This window comes from Pleurodeles waltl, chromosome 7 (assembly GCF_031143425.1).
Source record: "Pleurodeles waltl isolate 20211129_DDA chromosome 7, aPleWal1.hap1.20221129, whole genome shotgun sequence".
Taxonomy (NCBI): Eukaryota; Metazoa; Chordata; class Amphibia; order Caudata; family Salamandridae; genus Pleurodeles; species Pleurodeles waltl.
Genome location: NC_090446.1, coordinates 1,423,478,251 through 1,423,494,772, shown reverse-complemented (window position 1 = coordinate 1,423,494,772; position 16,522 = coordinate 1,423,478,251).

Here is a 16,522-nt window from a genome sequence, read left to right as displayed (position 1 = left end):
GGGCTGTTGATAAACTTGATGCATGTGACTCTTGGTAGCTCCTTTATATCTGTGACTTACAGGTCCAATCCTGAATCCCTTAGAAGCCAGGTAACGTTGTCTTTTGTGAAGCTCAGAGTGTGCAGCAGGTGCAGTCTTTGTGAGTGCAGTCCTTCTTGGTGCAGACCACTGGTTCAGCACGGCAGTCCTTCTTCTACTTCTTGTTTCCATCCTTGTTTGGGCATCCACAAAATAAATCCAAGGGTCTAGAAGCTCTGAGATGGTCCTTGGGATGATGGGACTACATTTCCCAGAATACACCTTGCCAGTTCTTTCAAAGGCCACTGGTGGCTGTCTAGCTGGGGTCTTCTTGATGGAGATGGCAAAGCCATGTTAACCTGTTGCCACCAGGGAGTCCACTCTTTCACCTTGAGGCCAATTTCCAACAGTGCAAGAATGGGGTGGCAAAACCTGTCAGCAGGACCCACAGCAGGCAGAGTCCAGGTCAAAAGCTCAAGGTAGTTGGAGCCGCTTCTGTCCCTGAGCTCTAACCCAACCAGCCCTTGGAGTCACTTTAGTAGTCCTGGGTTCAAGATGCAGGTCCAGTCCTTCACACTCAGGCAACAGGGCAGCAAGCATCAGGGCAGAAGAGTAACAGGGCAGAAGAGTAGCAGTCCTTCTTCAAGCAGAGCAGCACAGCAGTCCTTCTTCTGAGTCTTCCATCAGTCCAGATGTGTACTGAAGAGATGGGTCTGAGGGTCCAATATTTATACTTGGTGCTCACTTTGAAGTAGGAGAAGGGTCTAGAGGTTTCCAAACCCATAGGTGTTTGTAATTTCTTACCTCCTTGTCCTGGTCACAGCTTCTCTGGGAACACAAAAATTGGTGTGAAACCCTTTGTGAATGTGCTGAGGCAAAGGCTTTGAGATGTGGAAGTGTGGTAGGTGACAGCTCCTCCTCCACAACAAGTCAGAGATGGCCATTTCTGCCAACACTTTTGTATTGCTGCCTGGGAGCATTACACAAAGACCAACTGCCAGTGTTAGCAATTGGGTATGTGGTTGGCAGAGGTATGCATCTTGTCCAAGTGGGGACCACAATCCTAATTCCTTGTCTGGGTAAGTCAGCTACACACCTTAAATTAACACAGGGGACAAAGCCACAAAAAGACTTGTGACACCAATATAGAAAAATAGATAATATTTTTATGAGTGAAACAATGCCAAAGTGACAAAAATCTAAAACGTAGAAGTGAAGATATGAATTTCTCAACATTATCTGCAAATGTAATGCTTAGAAGCTTAAAGTGCCAACCAGGGCTACCTGCTTGCACTAGACTTAGTTAAATGCAAATTTTCAGGCCAACCCCGATGGAGTATGTGCTGGCTACAGGGACCAACCTTGCCCCGCTAAAAGAGTACCTTGTATGGAGGGTTGCGTTGACATCAACGATCCAATGCAAGGAACAGGGGGCCGAAGGCGATGTGTCGGTTTCGATACATGCTTTTGGGGAATATGTTATCATCGAGCTGCACAGTCGTTGATGCAACATCCTTGAGGCGTGACATGAAACCCTTTGCAATGAAGGTGATGTGTCATCATTGAGCCATGCAACCAAAGATGCAATGTCCTCAAAGAGCAGCTGCGTTGAAGGCAGATGCATCGGTTCTCACCAGTGCAACAACAGCGATGTGTGGATTCAGCAGGTTCAGCCAAGGGAACCCACTTTCAATGGCCTAGGACCACATTGGCACCATTGGCAGGGAGGACTCACAGTTCGCAAGAGCCCAGGTGTTTCTATAAAGTTGCTGAAGTCATTGGTGCCCCTGAGACTTCAGAACGGGAGGCAAGCAGACACGCTCTTGGAGTCACTTTAGGAGTTTATAGTGGGTACCAGATGGTACTTACACCTTGTGCCAGGTCCAGTTATCCCTTATTAGTAGAGTAGTAGTGGTCTAGCAGCTTAGGCTGATAGAGGTAGCTATAGCAGAGCAGCTTAGGCTGAACTAGGAGCCACGCAAAGCTCCTACTATACCACTTATATCATATAGCACAATATCAGAAGAATCACAATACTCAGAGTTACTAAAAATAAAGGTGCTTTATTTTAGTGACAATGTGCCACAAATATCTCAGAGGATATACTCCCTTATGAGGTAAGTAAAATACATAAAATATACACACAAACCAAAATCAGGTAAGTAAACAGTTAGAAAAGTAGTGCAAACACTGTAGAACATAATAGGATGCAATAGGCCTAGAGGCAACACAAACCATGTACTCTAAAAGGGGAATGCGAACCACGAATGGACCCCAGGCCTAGTGTAGTGTGTAGAGGGTCGCTGGGAGTGTATGAAAAAACTAGGGGGGTCATTCCGACCCTGGCGGTCCATGACCGCCAGGGCCGGGGACCGCGGAAGCACCGCCAACAGGCTGGCGGTGCTTCCTGGGCCATTCTGACCGCGGCGGTAAAGCCGCGGTCAGAAAAGGGCAACCGGCGGTTTCCCGCCGGCTTACCCCTGGCCCAGGGAATCCTCCACGGCGGCGCTGCTAGCAGCACCGCCATGGGGATTCTGACCCCCTTCCCGCCATCCTGTTTCTGGCGGTTTTTACCGCCAGGAACAGGATGGCGGGAACGGGTGTCGTGGGGCCCCCTAACAGGGCCCCATAAAGATTTTAAGTGTCTGCTTTGCAGACACTGAAAATCGCGACGGGTGCCACTGCACCCATCACACCCCTTCAACTCCGCCGGCTCCTTTCCGAGCCGGCTTCATTGCTGAAGGGGCTTTCCCACTGGGCCGGCGGGCGGCCTTCTGGCGGTCGCCCGCCAGCCCAGCGGGAAAGTTGGAATGGCCGCCGCGGTCTTTTGACCGCGGTGCGGTCATTCGGCGGTGACCGCCTGGCGGGCGGCGACCGCAGCCCACCGCGGTCAGAATGACCGCCTAAGGGTGTCCAATATACCCCACCCCAAGACCCTGAAAAGTAGGAGTAAAGTTAACCTACTTCCCCAGAAACACACTAAAGACGTGATAGGAGATGCTGCAAAGACAACAACTGACTGCAAAGCATTGAAGACGAATTCTTGGACCTGAGGACCTGCAAAGGAAGGGGACCAAGTCCAAGAGTCACGCAAGTGTCCGGGGGGGGAAGGAGCCCACTAAACCCCGGACGAAGGTGCAAAATGGCTGCCTCTGAGTGGAAGAAGCTGAAGATTCTGCAACAACAGAAGATGCCAGGAACTTCTCCTTTGCACAGAAGATATCCCACAGCATGCTGGAGGACACAAAGTTGTTTCCATGCAGAAAGACCGCAAGCAAGGTTTGCTAGCTGCAAAGGTCTCGGGTGAAGAAAATGGGTGCTGCCTGGGTCCAGGAAGGACAAGGAAGTCGCCCGTTGGAGGAGGAAGACAGAGAGCCCATGCAGAAGCAGGCAGCACCCACAGAAGCACTTGAACAGATACGTTAACAAAATCTGAGCACGGCAGTCATCTCAACAGTACAAACGAGGGTCCCATGAAGCCGGTTGCCAACTCAGTGAGTTGAGCAATGCAGTATGGAGTGCTGGGGACCTGGGCTATGCTGTGCATGAAGGATTCCTTGCAAAAGTGCACAAAAGCCCTAGCAGCTGCAGTTCACTCAGTACACAGGATTACTGCCTGGTGTAGGGAGGCAAGGACTTACCTCCACCAAATTTGGACAGAAGGACTTCTGGACTGTCGGGGGCACTTGGATCCAGCTCCTGTGTTCCAGGGATCACATTCCTCAAGATGAGAGGGGACCCAGAGGACCGCTGAAGTAGTTTGGTGCCTACGTTTGCAGGGGGAAGATTTCGTCGACCCGGGGAGATTTCTTCTTGGCTTCCAGTGCAGGGTGAAGGCAGACAGCCCTCAGAGCATGCACCACCAGAAAACAGTCGAGAAAGCCGGCAGGATTAAGCGCTACAATGTTGCTGGTAGTCGTCTTGCTACTTTGTTGCGGTTTTGCAGGTGTCCTGGAGCAGTCAGCGGTCGATCCTTGGCAGAAGTCGAAGACGGAGATGTAGAGGAACTCTGGTGAGCTCTTGCATTTGTTATCTGATGAGTAACACACAGGAGAGACCCTAAATAGCCCTCAGAGGAGGATTGGCCACCTATCCAGGTAAGCACCTATCAGGAGGGGTCTCTGACGTCACCTGCTGGCACTGGCCACTCGTAGGCCTCCATTGTGCCCTCACACCTCTGCATTCAAGATGACAGAGGCCTGGGACACACTGGTGGAGCTCTGGGCACCACCCCTGGGGTGGTGATGGACAGGGGAGTGGTTACATGGCCATGTTCGGAGTTACCATTGTGAAGCTACATATAGGTATTGACCTATATGTAGTGCACACGTGTAATGGTGTCCCCACACTCACAAAGTCCAGGGAAATTTCCCTGAACTATGTGGGGGCAGCTTGGCTAGAGATATAAGTGACTTATAAGTTACTTAAGTGCAGTGAAAAATGGCTATGAAATAACGTGGACGTTATTTAACTCAGGCTGCAGTGGCAGTCCTGTGTAAGAATTGTCTGAGCTCCCTATGGGTGGCAAAAAATATGTTGCAGCCCATAGGGATCTCCTGGAACCTCAATACCCTTGGTACCTAGGTGTCATATACTAGGGAATTATAAGGGTGTTCCAGTGTGCCAAAAAGAATTGGCAAAAATGGTCACTAGCCTGCAGTGACAATATTTTAAACCAGAGAGAGCATAAACACTGAGGTTAGCAGAGCCTCAGTAATACAGTTAGGCAATACACAGGGAACGCATTTAGGCCACAAACTATAAGCACTGGGGTCCTGGCTAGCAGGATCCCAGTGAGACAGGCACAAACAAACTGACACACAAGTAAAAATGGGGGTAACATGCCAGGCAAGATGGTACTTTCCTTCACAAGTTGTGGTGGTTTAGTCCATTTCTTACCCAGGCAGAGCAAGTTGCAGGCAGCAATCAGGTCAGCACAGCAGAAAAGCAGTTCTTCCAGAGCAGCAGGCCAGCAGAGTAGCAGTCCTTGTACAAATACAGCAGGCCTTGTTCCTGGTAGAGAAGTCACAGGCCAAGAAGTGTACTGATTTGGTAGGGTCAGAGGTCCAACACCTATACCTAAATGTGCCTTTGAAGTGGGAGCAACTTCAAAGCAGGGACATTTAAGTGCGCAGAGGTCTTTTCTTCCTGCCCTCGCTCCAAACTCCCTACAGGTAGTTAAGCATTCCTTTGTGTGGGAGCTGGACACTGCTTATTCAGGTGTAAATGTGTGCTAGCTTCTTCTTCCCATCCTGCTCAGGATGATCCATCAATTTGCAGATGGCTACTCAGTCACACCTGCCCTCCCTTTGTGTGAGGCTGTCTAGAGGGAATGCAAGAAACCAGCTGTCACCCCACCTCAGATGTGATTTAGAGACAGGATGCAGGCACACAAGTCTGAGAGCTGGAAAAAGCCAACTTTCCAAAAGTGGCATTTAAACAATAAAAATAAAATCTGACTTTACCATTAAAGAGGATTTTTCATCACAATTCCAGTAGTGCTAAATGTGACATACCTACTCCTTATTAAATCTAATAAGGAATCTCCAATGCTAACCTATGAGAGGGGTAGGCCCCAAAGTAGTGAAAAACGACATGTAAAAGCTGATCAGAACTATACCATTGGGGAAAAAGAATTACTAGCATTCCGCAATGTTTTCAAGGAATGGAGACATCATTTGCTGGGAGCAAAACACACCACAACTGTATACTCTGATCATAGAAACTTACAATTTATGAGTTCTGTCAGACTACTAACTCCCAGACAACTGAGATGGATGTTATTCTTTGCAGATTTTGAGTTCATAGTGACCTTCAGACCAGGAGCAGATAACCGCAAGGCAGACGCATTGTCTAGGCAAAATTCTTCAGTCGCACATACTGAACAAAAACCCACGTCTAGTATAACGCCTTCAAAAGTTTTATGCTTAATAACTATCAAAAACGTCTTTGATCTTATCCGTCATCATTTTCATATCACCAAGTGGGAAGATTGGTTATGACAAAACACCAAAAGATCCATTCAGCCAGATCTACATTTACACGAATCTCAAGTGTTTTTGCCCACTGAAGAGCCAAGAGAGACAGCCTTCCATTGGTTACATAGTCCTCCTTTGACAGGACATCCAGGTCCTCAAACAACAATAGAGTTAACAAAAAGATATAAGTTACCATTGTCCTTAAAAATTTGTTCGATGTTCCACACCTTACTTCTAAAACCTGCCTTGCCCTCATGTGCTGCTCAACCTGCTCCTCTGTTAGACCAAGGTCATTGGGAGTATGAGGTGCGATCTATCTTAGACTTCGAATATCGTGGGTCTTCACTGTGGTACTTAGTGTCCTGGAAGGGATACAGACAGGAAAATGACTATTGGGAACCTGCAAGACATGTTCATGCACCATGTTTGGTGCAACGCTTGTATCTCCTTCATCCTGATAAGCCGAGCCCTGGACGCACTTGGGAGAGGAATGTAATGTCAGGAATAAGTCTGTGCGTGGTCCAGGTCCCGCCTGAAACTCCGCTGCACGTATTTGTGGAGCTTCATGCACACCTATTGTCATTCCCTCTTGTTCTAGAAGTGGTCATCAGCATCACCTGCCCTGTGGTAATGCTCATGTAGTTGCAGGGTCAGGACATTGGTGGACAAGATGCACTTATCAGTGCTATTCTATGAATGGACTACAATTCCCATGTTTCTTGAGGCAGCGGCTATCTTGGGGTGTGGCAGCCCTATAGAGCCCAGCCACACCCAAGCACATTGCTCACTATTTTGAAGACATCGATGCAGTCAGACCTCGTGGAGGTTCCTCTGAGGAAAAGCAGATTCCTGAATGGCAGAGTGGCAGCAAACTGGAGCATCCTTGTTCCATGGTGAATTCAGATATGAGTAGGTCGTACTTGTAGCGGTAAGGTCTTGATGAGCCAAATCTTGAAGGGGGTTGTTACTTCCAAAAGTAAAGCACCCCTTTAGCACAACGAGCAAAGCGTCTTCAGTCCACACAAGTAAAGCACCCTTGGCAAGACAATCAAAGCACGAAGGCCAAAGCATTTCAGACATTAAGAGAAAGTGTTTTACACACGAAAGCAAAGTGTTTCAGAGCACGAAGGCCAAAGCATTTCAGACATTAAGAGAAAGCGTTTCACACACAGAAAGCAAAGCGCTTCAATGCACGAAGGCCAAAGCATTTCAGACATTAAGAGAAAGCGTTTCAAACACCGAAAGCAAAACGCTTCAAAGCACGAAGGTCATAGCATTTGAGGGATTAGATAAAACGTTTCAAACACAAGGAGAAAAGTGCTTAAGGCATTGAAGTGAAAAGCATTTTCAGTTACCAAAATGAAGGCGCTTTATTCACAAATAGAAAGCAAGCTGTAGTTCATTTCCTTTGGAAGTGTCATATGTGAAATACATGGTTAAGACTTCTTGAAATCCCATTGGGGTGAAAAGTATAATTGTTGCTCGATCATTGTTCTTGTTTTATGATTAAGGGAACGACCACGCCCAGTTTTGTCTAAGCTCATGCCACCGTGAGGTATCATGATTTTACCAATTGTTCTTGTTCTATGATTCAGAGAAGGGCCATGCCCAGTTTTGCCTAACGCTCATGCCACCCTGAGGTATGTTGATTTTACCAATTGTTCTTGTTCTATGATTCAGAGAAGGGCCACGCCCAGTTTTGCATAAAGCTCATACCACCCTGAGGTATCATGATTTTACCAATTGTTCTTGTTCTATGATTCAGAGAAGGGCCATGCCCAGTTTTGCCTAAAGCTCATGCCATCCTGAGGTATGATGCTTTTACAATTGTTCTTGTTCCATGATTCAAAGAAGGGCCACGTCCTATCCATAAGGGTCTCAACTTGCTATTGCAGAGACGCCTTTGTCCATAGGTATATTGTGTGTTCATGTTCTTGCCTCATGATTTAAAGAAGGGCCACGCCCTATCCAAAAGGGTCTCAACTTGCTATTGCAGTGACGTCTTTGTCCATAGGTATATTCTGAGTTCATGTTCTTGCCTCATGATTCAAAGAAGGGCCACGCCCTATCCATAAGGGTCTCAACTTGCTATTGCAGAGATGCCTTTGTCCATAGGTATATTCTTAGTTCATGTTCTTGCCTCATGATTCAAAGAAGGGCCACACCCTATCCATAAGGGTCTCAACTTGCTATTGCAGAGACACCTTTGTCCATAGGTATATTGTGAGTTCATGTTCTTGCCTCATAATTCAAAGAAGGGCCACGCCCTATCCATAAGGGTCTCAACTTTCTATTGCAGAGTCGCCTTTGTCCACAGGTATATTTGGAGTTCATGTTCTTGCCTCATGATTCAAAGAAGGGCCATGCCCTATCCAATACGGTCTCAACTTGCTACTGAAGGGACGCCTTTGTCCATAGGTATAATTGTGAGTTAATGTTCTTGCTTTATGGTTCAAAGAAGGGCAACACCCAGTTTTTAAGGTTCTCGACTCGCAACCACGGAGATGCCTTTGTCTAAGAGTATAATGACATGTTAATGCTGTTATAGATGAGTAATACATATCTGTTTTAACCATTTTCCTTTTCAGATCTCTCTCCCTGCAGTTCCCTATCCTAATTTCCCTTCTCCCCCCTTGGCTTCATCAATACTCAGTGTTCTAATAACTTTCTGAGTTGGTGATGCCAGGAGGTGGGCCATTAGCTCGGCGGTGTGCCGATCCCTAGGAAAGGGCATTGTGACAGGCAGGGGCAGAGGTGCCTGGGGCAAAGGAGATGCCCTACCTCCTTGGTGAGCAAGCACGAGCCACAGGGTGGGGAGCTACCGGGAGGGCGGTGCTGGTATGGAGGGTGGCCGACAAGGATGATGCAGGCATGGGGCCTGAAGGTTCCGCCACCACCAGGGAGTCACCATCAGAGGAAGAATCAGATGATGGTGTAAATGTTCCTGTCTACCTGTGGTGTTCCACTTTCCCTCCGTCCCACTGGTCCCCTCGGCTCCGCTGGTATCAGCCTCCTGGGTCTTGTGGGATGGAGCTTCTAAATGCTTGTTAGAAATGGGGTCTTTGGTTGGCAGGTTACCCCCTGTTCAAACAAGGACCCTCACTATAGTCAGGGTGAGTCAAACACAATCCAAATTATCCTGTGCCCAACAACTGGTAGCTTGGCACTGAGCAGTCAGGCTTAACTTAGAAGGCAATGTGTAAAGTATTTGTGCAATAACTCATGCAATAATACAGTATAACACCACAAACATACACCACACAGTGTTTAGAAAAATATAGAATATTTATCTGGTTAAATGCAGGTCAAAACGTTCAAGATTTGATAAGTACACATTAAAATATCACTTCGGAGAATGATAAAAGGAGTCTTTAAAAAGTAACAAGTGTCTCTTGCAATCACAAAGTACCTGGTTTGCGTTCAAATTCTCCGCACGGGACCACACAGGAGGAGATGCATGGAAAACGTGGAGGTGTGTGTCGTTTTTTCTGGGCGCACACAGATGATGTGTCAATAATTTGCCACACAGGGAAGGCTTTGCGTCGATTTCCGGCACACTGACTTGGATCCTCTTTAGGTTGTGGGGTTTTCAGACCCTCCGCGGATGATGCAGAGAAATCCTCAGGGTGCAGGATCAGGTCACAAGAGCTACATCGATCCGGTGGGCGATGCGGGGACATTTCTGTGGCACGCAGGCGCTGCATTGATTCTTCTTGCAGGAAGTCAGGCTGCGTTGTTCTGGCTTGGATATGCGTCAATCCAGTGGGCCATGCGTTAAAGTTCTGGTCGCAATGCTGGTGCTGCCTCGATCTCCTCTCAGAGAGCCGGGCTGTGCTGTTCTGGTTCGGTGTGCGGTGGCTTTCTCACCTTGATGTAGGCTGTGCATCCTTTCTGGCAGGCTGTGCATCAAATATTTGCCGCACAAAAAGTTCTTTGCAGGAGGAAGACTTTTTGGTCCTGAGACGTCAAGGAACAGGAGGCAAGCTCTATCCACGCCCTTGGAGACCACTTCTCAGCAGAGCCAGAGGGCAGCAAGGCAGCAGGGCAAAAGCAGAGTAGCAGTCCTTTGCATAAAAACAGTCAGGTGAGTCCTTTGGGCAGCCAGGCAGTTCCCCTAGGCAGGTTGCAGGGTCTGGTTCAGAGTTTCTTCACCAGTGTGATCTTGTCCATAAGTGTCTGAGTTGGTAGGGTCAGAGGCCCTGTTTAAATACCCAAATGTGCCTTTGAAGTGGGAGAGACTTCAAAGGCTGGCTTGGAAGTGCACAAGGTACCCTTTCACTTCCATCCTCTCAGCTAGGGTCCCAGTAGAGGGTTTGGCAGTCCACTGTCCTTTCAAATGTAAGTGTCAGGCCCTCCACCCTCCCAGCCCACAAAGGCCCATTCAGTATGCAAATGTGTGCAGGCATGACTGAGCATCCTGTGTTTGGGGTTGTATGGGTGAAATGCACAAGGGAGCTGTCAAGTAATCTAGCCAGACGTGGATTGTAAGGCACAGAAGCATTTAAGTGCAGAGAAATGCTCACTTTCTAAAAGTGGCATTTCTAAAATAGTAATATTAAATCAAACTTCACCAGTCAGCAGGATTTTGTATTACCATTCTGGCCATGCTAAATATGACCTTGTTACTCCTTTCAGATCAGAATCTACCACTCAAACAGTATATGAGGGTAGTACTAATGTTAGCCATTGAAAGCAGCAGGCCTCTTAGCAATGTAAAACGAATGTAGGAGTTCTACACTACCAGGACATATAAACTACAAAAGTATGTGTCCTGCCTTTTACCTGCATAGCACCCTGCCCTATGGGTTAACTAGGGCCTCCCTTAGGGGTGACTTATATGTAGAAAAAGGGGAGCTTAAGGCTTGACAAGTACTTTTAAATGCCAAGTCAAAGTGGCAGTGAAACTGCACACACAGGCCTTGCCATGGCAGGCCTGAGGCATGGTTAAGAGAATACTTATGTGGGTGGCACAATCAGTGCTTCAGGCCCACTAGTAGCACTTAATCTACAGGCCCTGGGCACATATAGTGCACTTTACCGGGGACTTACAAGTAGATTAAATAAGCCAATTGGGCATGAACCAATGTCACCATGCTTTAAGGGAGAGAGCATAGTCACTTTAGCACTGGTTAGGTGGGGTAAAGTGCACAGAGTCCTAAAACCATCAAAAACAGTATCCAAAAGTGGAGGGAGGCAGGCCAAAAAGTTAGGGGTGACCACCCTAAGGCTGTCAGGTCTAATAATGCTGTTGTACGCAAAGACAGAGGAGGCGAGGGAGGAAGAGTGGGTCCGTGAGAGACAGGGTGGGAGAAAGAGAAACAGGGAGCAAGTGGGCAATGCCGGCACAACAGCCACACACAAGTCACTACAACATACTCTAGTGCCTTGTCATTACATGCCATGCCTTCAGACACACATGCTACTGCAATGACAGCCTATGCGTGCCACCTCAGTCATGCACATGAGTTTCATTCATGCTGACACACAATGTATTCTGTACAGGATGTAAGCCATACTCTCAACACATGCCTGACCCACCCCATTGGCTCATGGTTCTTTAAGATCACTAGAACCATATTTAATACTCTATGGGCATTTGGAGTCATACTTGCACAGCCACATAATCCAAGCACATATAGCTGTATGATGTGAAACCTCAGACTTTTCAGACCACACATACACCACATGCCAGCAGACAGGGATGTGGCCCCAGAAACACTGATTGGATAGCTGGGAGAGCAACGTGTGAGAAGCAGGTACCCTGTCCACATCTAAGACCCTGCTCATGTACTACACAGCTTCCCTGTCATCAATGCCACTTAGCAGTTAAGTCAACCTCAACTCACATCCTGCACGGCATATGAACACTTGTATGTAGCCTTTTCGGCCTCTATGTGTCCCAAGCCTAGTCCGACAGTAGCTGCCTAGCACAAATTTCACAGCTGTCACACACTGCACAGGCTGCACCTATCACTCACCACATAACCTACGTACGAATGTGAACTCACCCCCTTGTGGATGCTGTGCTGCCCTCTAGTGCCCATCCACCTCAGGGTACGCCACTGCCAAAATGCGGGACATAAGGGGGCTCAGGGTGCGACAGACACTCCTCCCTTGTTTGGAGGACATACCCAGCTGGGCCTCACCGATCTTCCTCGCCCAGCGTCTAGGTCCTCCAGGGTCCGCGCTACCACCATGACGTCTTACGCCGGCGGGATTCGCTCACTTCCATCTGTCCTGTGCACTCAGGACAGGCAGCTGCCATTTTACTTTTAAAATGTGTACGAGGTGCGTCATGGATGTTAGATAGTGACCTGCGCACAGCTCCACTGCGTCCACACAGTCCTTAATGCACATAATGATTGCCTCTCCCTCCTATTCCCAAGTACAGTGGAAGAATGATGGTGAGTAATGCTCCTGTCTACAGGCCCCTGGTCGATCTTGCCACCCTTGGAGAGAGGCACGTCATCCAATGCTATTGGGTCAACCGTCAGACCATCCTGGAGCTTGTGAGACTGTTGGAGCTGGATCTGCAGCCTGGTATTTGTCATCCCAATGCCATCACAGCCATAGTACAGGTATTGGCAGTCCTTCACTTCCTTGCCTCAGGCTCCTTCCCAATAACAGTGCGCTGGGCTGCCGCAATGTCCAAGGCCATGTTCAGTAACATCTTGAAGAACATCCTATGTGCCCTACTGAAACATAATGGCAGCTATATCAGGTTATAATAGAACACACCTTTGGAGTGCTGAAAGCCAGATTCAGGTGCCTGCACCTTACTGGAGGGACCCTACTGTACAGACCAGCAAAAGTTTGCTAAATCATTGTATCATGCTGCATGTTGCACAATTTGGCTCTCTGAAGTAACATCCCATTACTGAATGCTGAGGAGATTGCAGCTGTGCCCGTGGCTGATGAAGGGGACAAGGGAAGTGATGAGGAGGAGAATTACAAGGATGCAGCTGATTCCAGAGCATAACTGATACAACAATACTTCCACTGCCACACAGGTATGTGCCACAGCCATGAAATGTAACCAGTAGCAATGTGTGCTGTGTGCATGGGTTGAACCCATTACTTTAGACGTGGTGCTGTTAACTGTATTATAGAATTTGTAAATGATTGCTCCCCCTTCTGGTACTGTCACATGAATTTGTAGGTCAATGGTCTTCCTATTACATATGTCATGCCTGTATATTTTTTACTCATGGTAGATAAAGACGTAGACAGAAACTGTGCTCAAAAGGGTTTATTTTTATAATAATACAAGTGCAAGGCTTATGAATGGGGTCATGGCGAGTGAGATCATCAGAGTACTTAGCCCACCCTCGGGGAGTCATTGTGCAGTATGATGGCCATGTGAAAAAGGTGTTATGACAGTGGACAGTCAATAGGGTGCCAAGCAGACAGTGGAAAGTGCGACGGGTGCTGCTGCACCCACCGCACCGCCACATTGCCGCCGGCTTCATTAGGAGCCGACTGCAATGTTATGGCCCACATCCCTGCCGGCCCAGCGGGGATGTTGTAATGCGGCCGGCAGGTTTGCGGCCTTTAGGCGGCCTTTAGGTGGTTCAACATTGCCGGGCAGCCTCCGCCGCCCACCAAGGTTGTATTGATGGCCTATATGTCTTGCCCAGCAAGGATTCAGACTTGTAAGGCTTGTGGGGGCAAGGGTCACATTAGCAAATGTTGCAAGATTAAATTGGAAGGGATTACTTTAGACACAATTTCAGAAGTGTGTCAAGAAGTGGTATTACATATAAGCGGGGTAACGAAGGATTATCCCACAGAAGCAGTAGAAATTGATCGAGCACAAGTCTCTTTGAAATTTGACACTTGTTCACAGGTTATCACAATCTCACAGAAGACTTAAGAGAATTGCTTTCCTGGGGGAAAGAATTGAGGGAGATGGATGTCAATCCTTGAGGATATGGTGGATCTCTGATCAGGATGTTGGAATATTTTTAGGTATGCATCAAATTTAAAGACAAGCTGACACATGGGAATGTGTTTGATGTAGGCAACTGGCCCCTTGTTTCAGTTTCCCAGCACTTTTTGTCTGATATTTGATGCTAACTTGCCTGAATGTGTGCTGGGATTCAGCTAACCAGGCCCCAGCACCTGTGTTGTTTCCCTAAAACCTTATTGTTGCTTCCACAATTGGCACACCACTGGCACACAGCTAAGTCTCTTGTAAAAAGGTACCAGTGGTACCAAGGGCCCAGTGGCCAGATAGGGTCTCTAAAGGCTTCAGCATGTATTATGCCACCCCAAGGGACCTCTCACCAAACACATGCACACTTCCACTACAGATTGTGTGTGCTGGTGGAGAGAAAAAGTCAAAGTTGACATGGTACCCCTCCCTGGGTACCATGCCTACAACACACTGCCTGTGGCATTGGTAAGTCACCCCTCTAGCAGGCCTTACAACCTTAAGGCAGGGTGCACTATACCATAGGTGAGGCGATAGCTAAATGAACGATATGCTCCTTCAGTGGATAAGTCCATTCTAAGACATTGTAAGTACAGTGTAGCCAAGTTGAGTACATGGTCTGGGAGTGTGTCACTATAAACTCCACAGCTCCATGATGGCTTCAGTGAATGTTGGGAAGTTTGGTATCAATCTTCTCAGCTCAATAAACCCACACTGATGCCAGTCTTGGATGTATTGAAAAATGCACACAGAGGGCATCTTAGAGATGTCCCCTGAAATTCACCCAACACAGTAGTGTATGGCTGACCAATCTATGACAGTCTGCCACCACTGGACAACTTTCTGACCTCATGAGCTGAAGGCCTTTGTGCTCTCAAGGGTCAGGGACAAAGCCTGCTCTGGTTGGAGGTGCTTCATACCTCCCCCTGCAGGAACAGCAACACTTGGCGGTGAGGAGCCTCAAAGGCTCCTGCCTTTTGTTATGCTTACCCAGGGCACTCCAGGCAGTGGAGATGCCCACCCCCCTGGGCCAATCCCAACTTTTGCAGCGGGTCTGGTGGGAAAATTAGTAAACACCATAAGGAGTGTCCACCCCAGGTGGGACCACCCCCTAGGGTGCCCAGAGCTCAGGTGAACCCCTCTCTGTAGAATCCTTCATCTTGTTTTGGAGGAAGGTAGCCAATAGGGTTAGGAATGTGCAATCTGTAGCAATCCTAAATCTAGTATTTAGGGACACCCCGGAGCCTTGCTCTTCAGGTTCTTGGTGATCTTAAAGAAGAAGAAGGACTGAAGAGCCTCACAAGCAGGGAAGACTCCAGATAACAACTGACTTGACCCCAGCCCTACTGGCCTGTCTGCAGCTTCAAGATCCCATCTACAAACAGACGACTCATCCTGCAGGACCAGTGATCTCTACAAACCCCCAGAGGACTGCCTGCCTACCTAAGGACTAAGAACTCCTGAGGACAGCAGCCCTGTCCACAAAGAAACCTCCAATAATAAAGAGGCACTCTGTACCTGACACCCACGGCCCAACTTCAGGTAGCCTACTAGTCCAGAGAAGGTCACCAAGAGACCTTTACAATTACAACAGCTAATGCCTTCTGTAAATTTTCCTGGTCTATTTGCCTTAACCTGGCAGCAGCTTCTTGTTGGGAAAGCTTCCAAATTTCATTATATACTGCATATAAGAAGCACTTTCTCCATTGCTTTCTGGGGCCTACCAGGAAGTCCTATAAGTCAGTGTTATTAGACAGGAGACTGAGGTGTTCTCTAGCAGCATCTAGTAAGGAACTCTTTAACCATTGTTGGCATAGTTTCCCTACACTGTATGTTGTTACTATACCCGCATGTTCGGATGATACAAAGCGAGGGTCCAGCCTACTAGATCTAAAACCCCCCATGGAGGGGCAGGAATACTCGGTGCATTCAATTCCTTAATCTTTGCTATGGCTTAACAACTTGCTTGTTGTACAGTTTCATTTAAAAATAATATTTGAACAGATATCAGGCATGCTCTAAACAAAGCTTCCTTCCCCCTTATGTGCCAATTTGCGGTCCCAACACTTTTTAAATCAATCAACTTCAGCCAATATTCATAGCCTTCTATAGCCAACTGGAAAACAAAGGAATCTGAATAAATACATTTCATATCCTTCAATAATATATGTACATTTTCCATTGATGGCAATTTAAAATAATCTGACTCAGCATTTTTTAACACTGTGCCCAGAAAAATATACAAACTTTTCAGAAAATGTTTTAGAACTCCCCTGTGGTGCAGTCGGACAATGTTCCCATTGTGTGTAATTAAAATAGTCTTTGGGGTACTTGCTCTGTGAATTAAATGGTGGCCATAATAATTATAGCAAAACATATCACCATAATTCTCTTTAGATTGATAAACATCTTCACTTTTAAATACAGTATAATACTGTAATTCAGTCATCATAGAAACAACTGTTTTCACATCCCAGTCATCAGAAACAACTCTGAGTATTATTACATCATTTATTGAAAGTTTAAACACATAAGGTATTTGAATGACCTCTGTCAGGCCGTCTATATCAAATGTTACTTTATCCCAAATAAT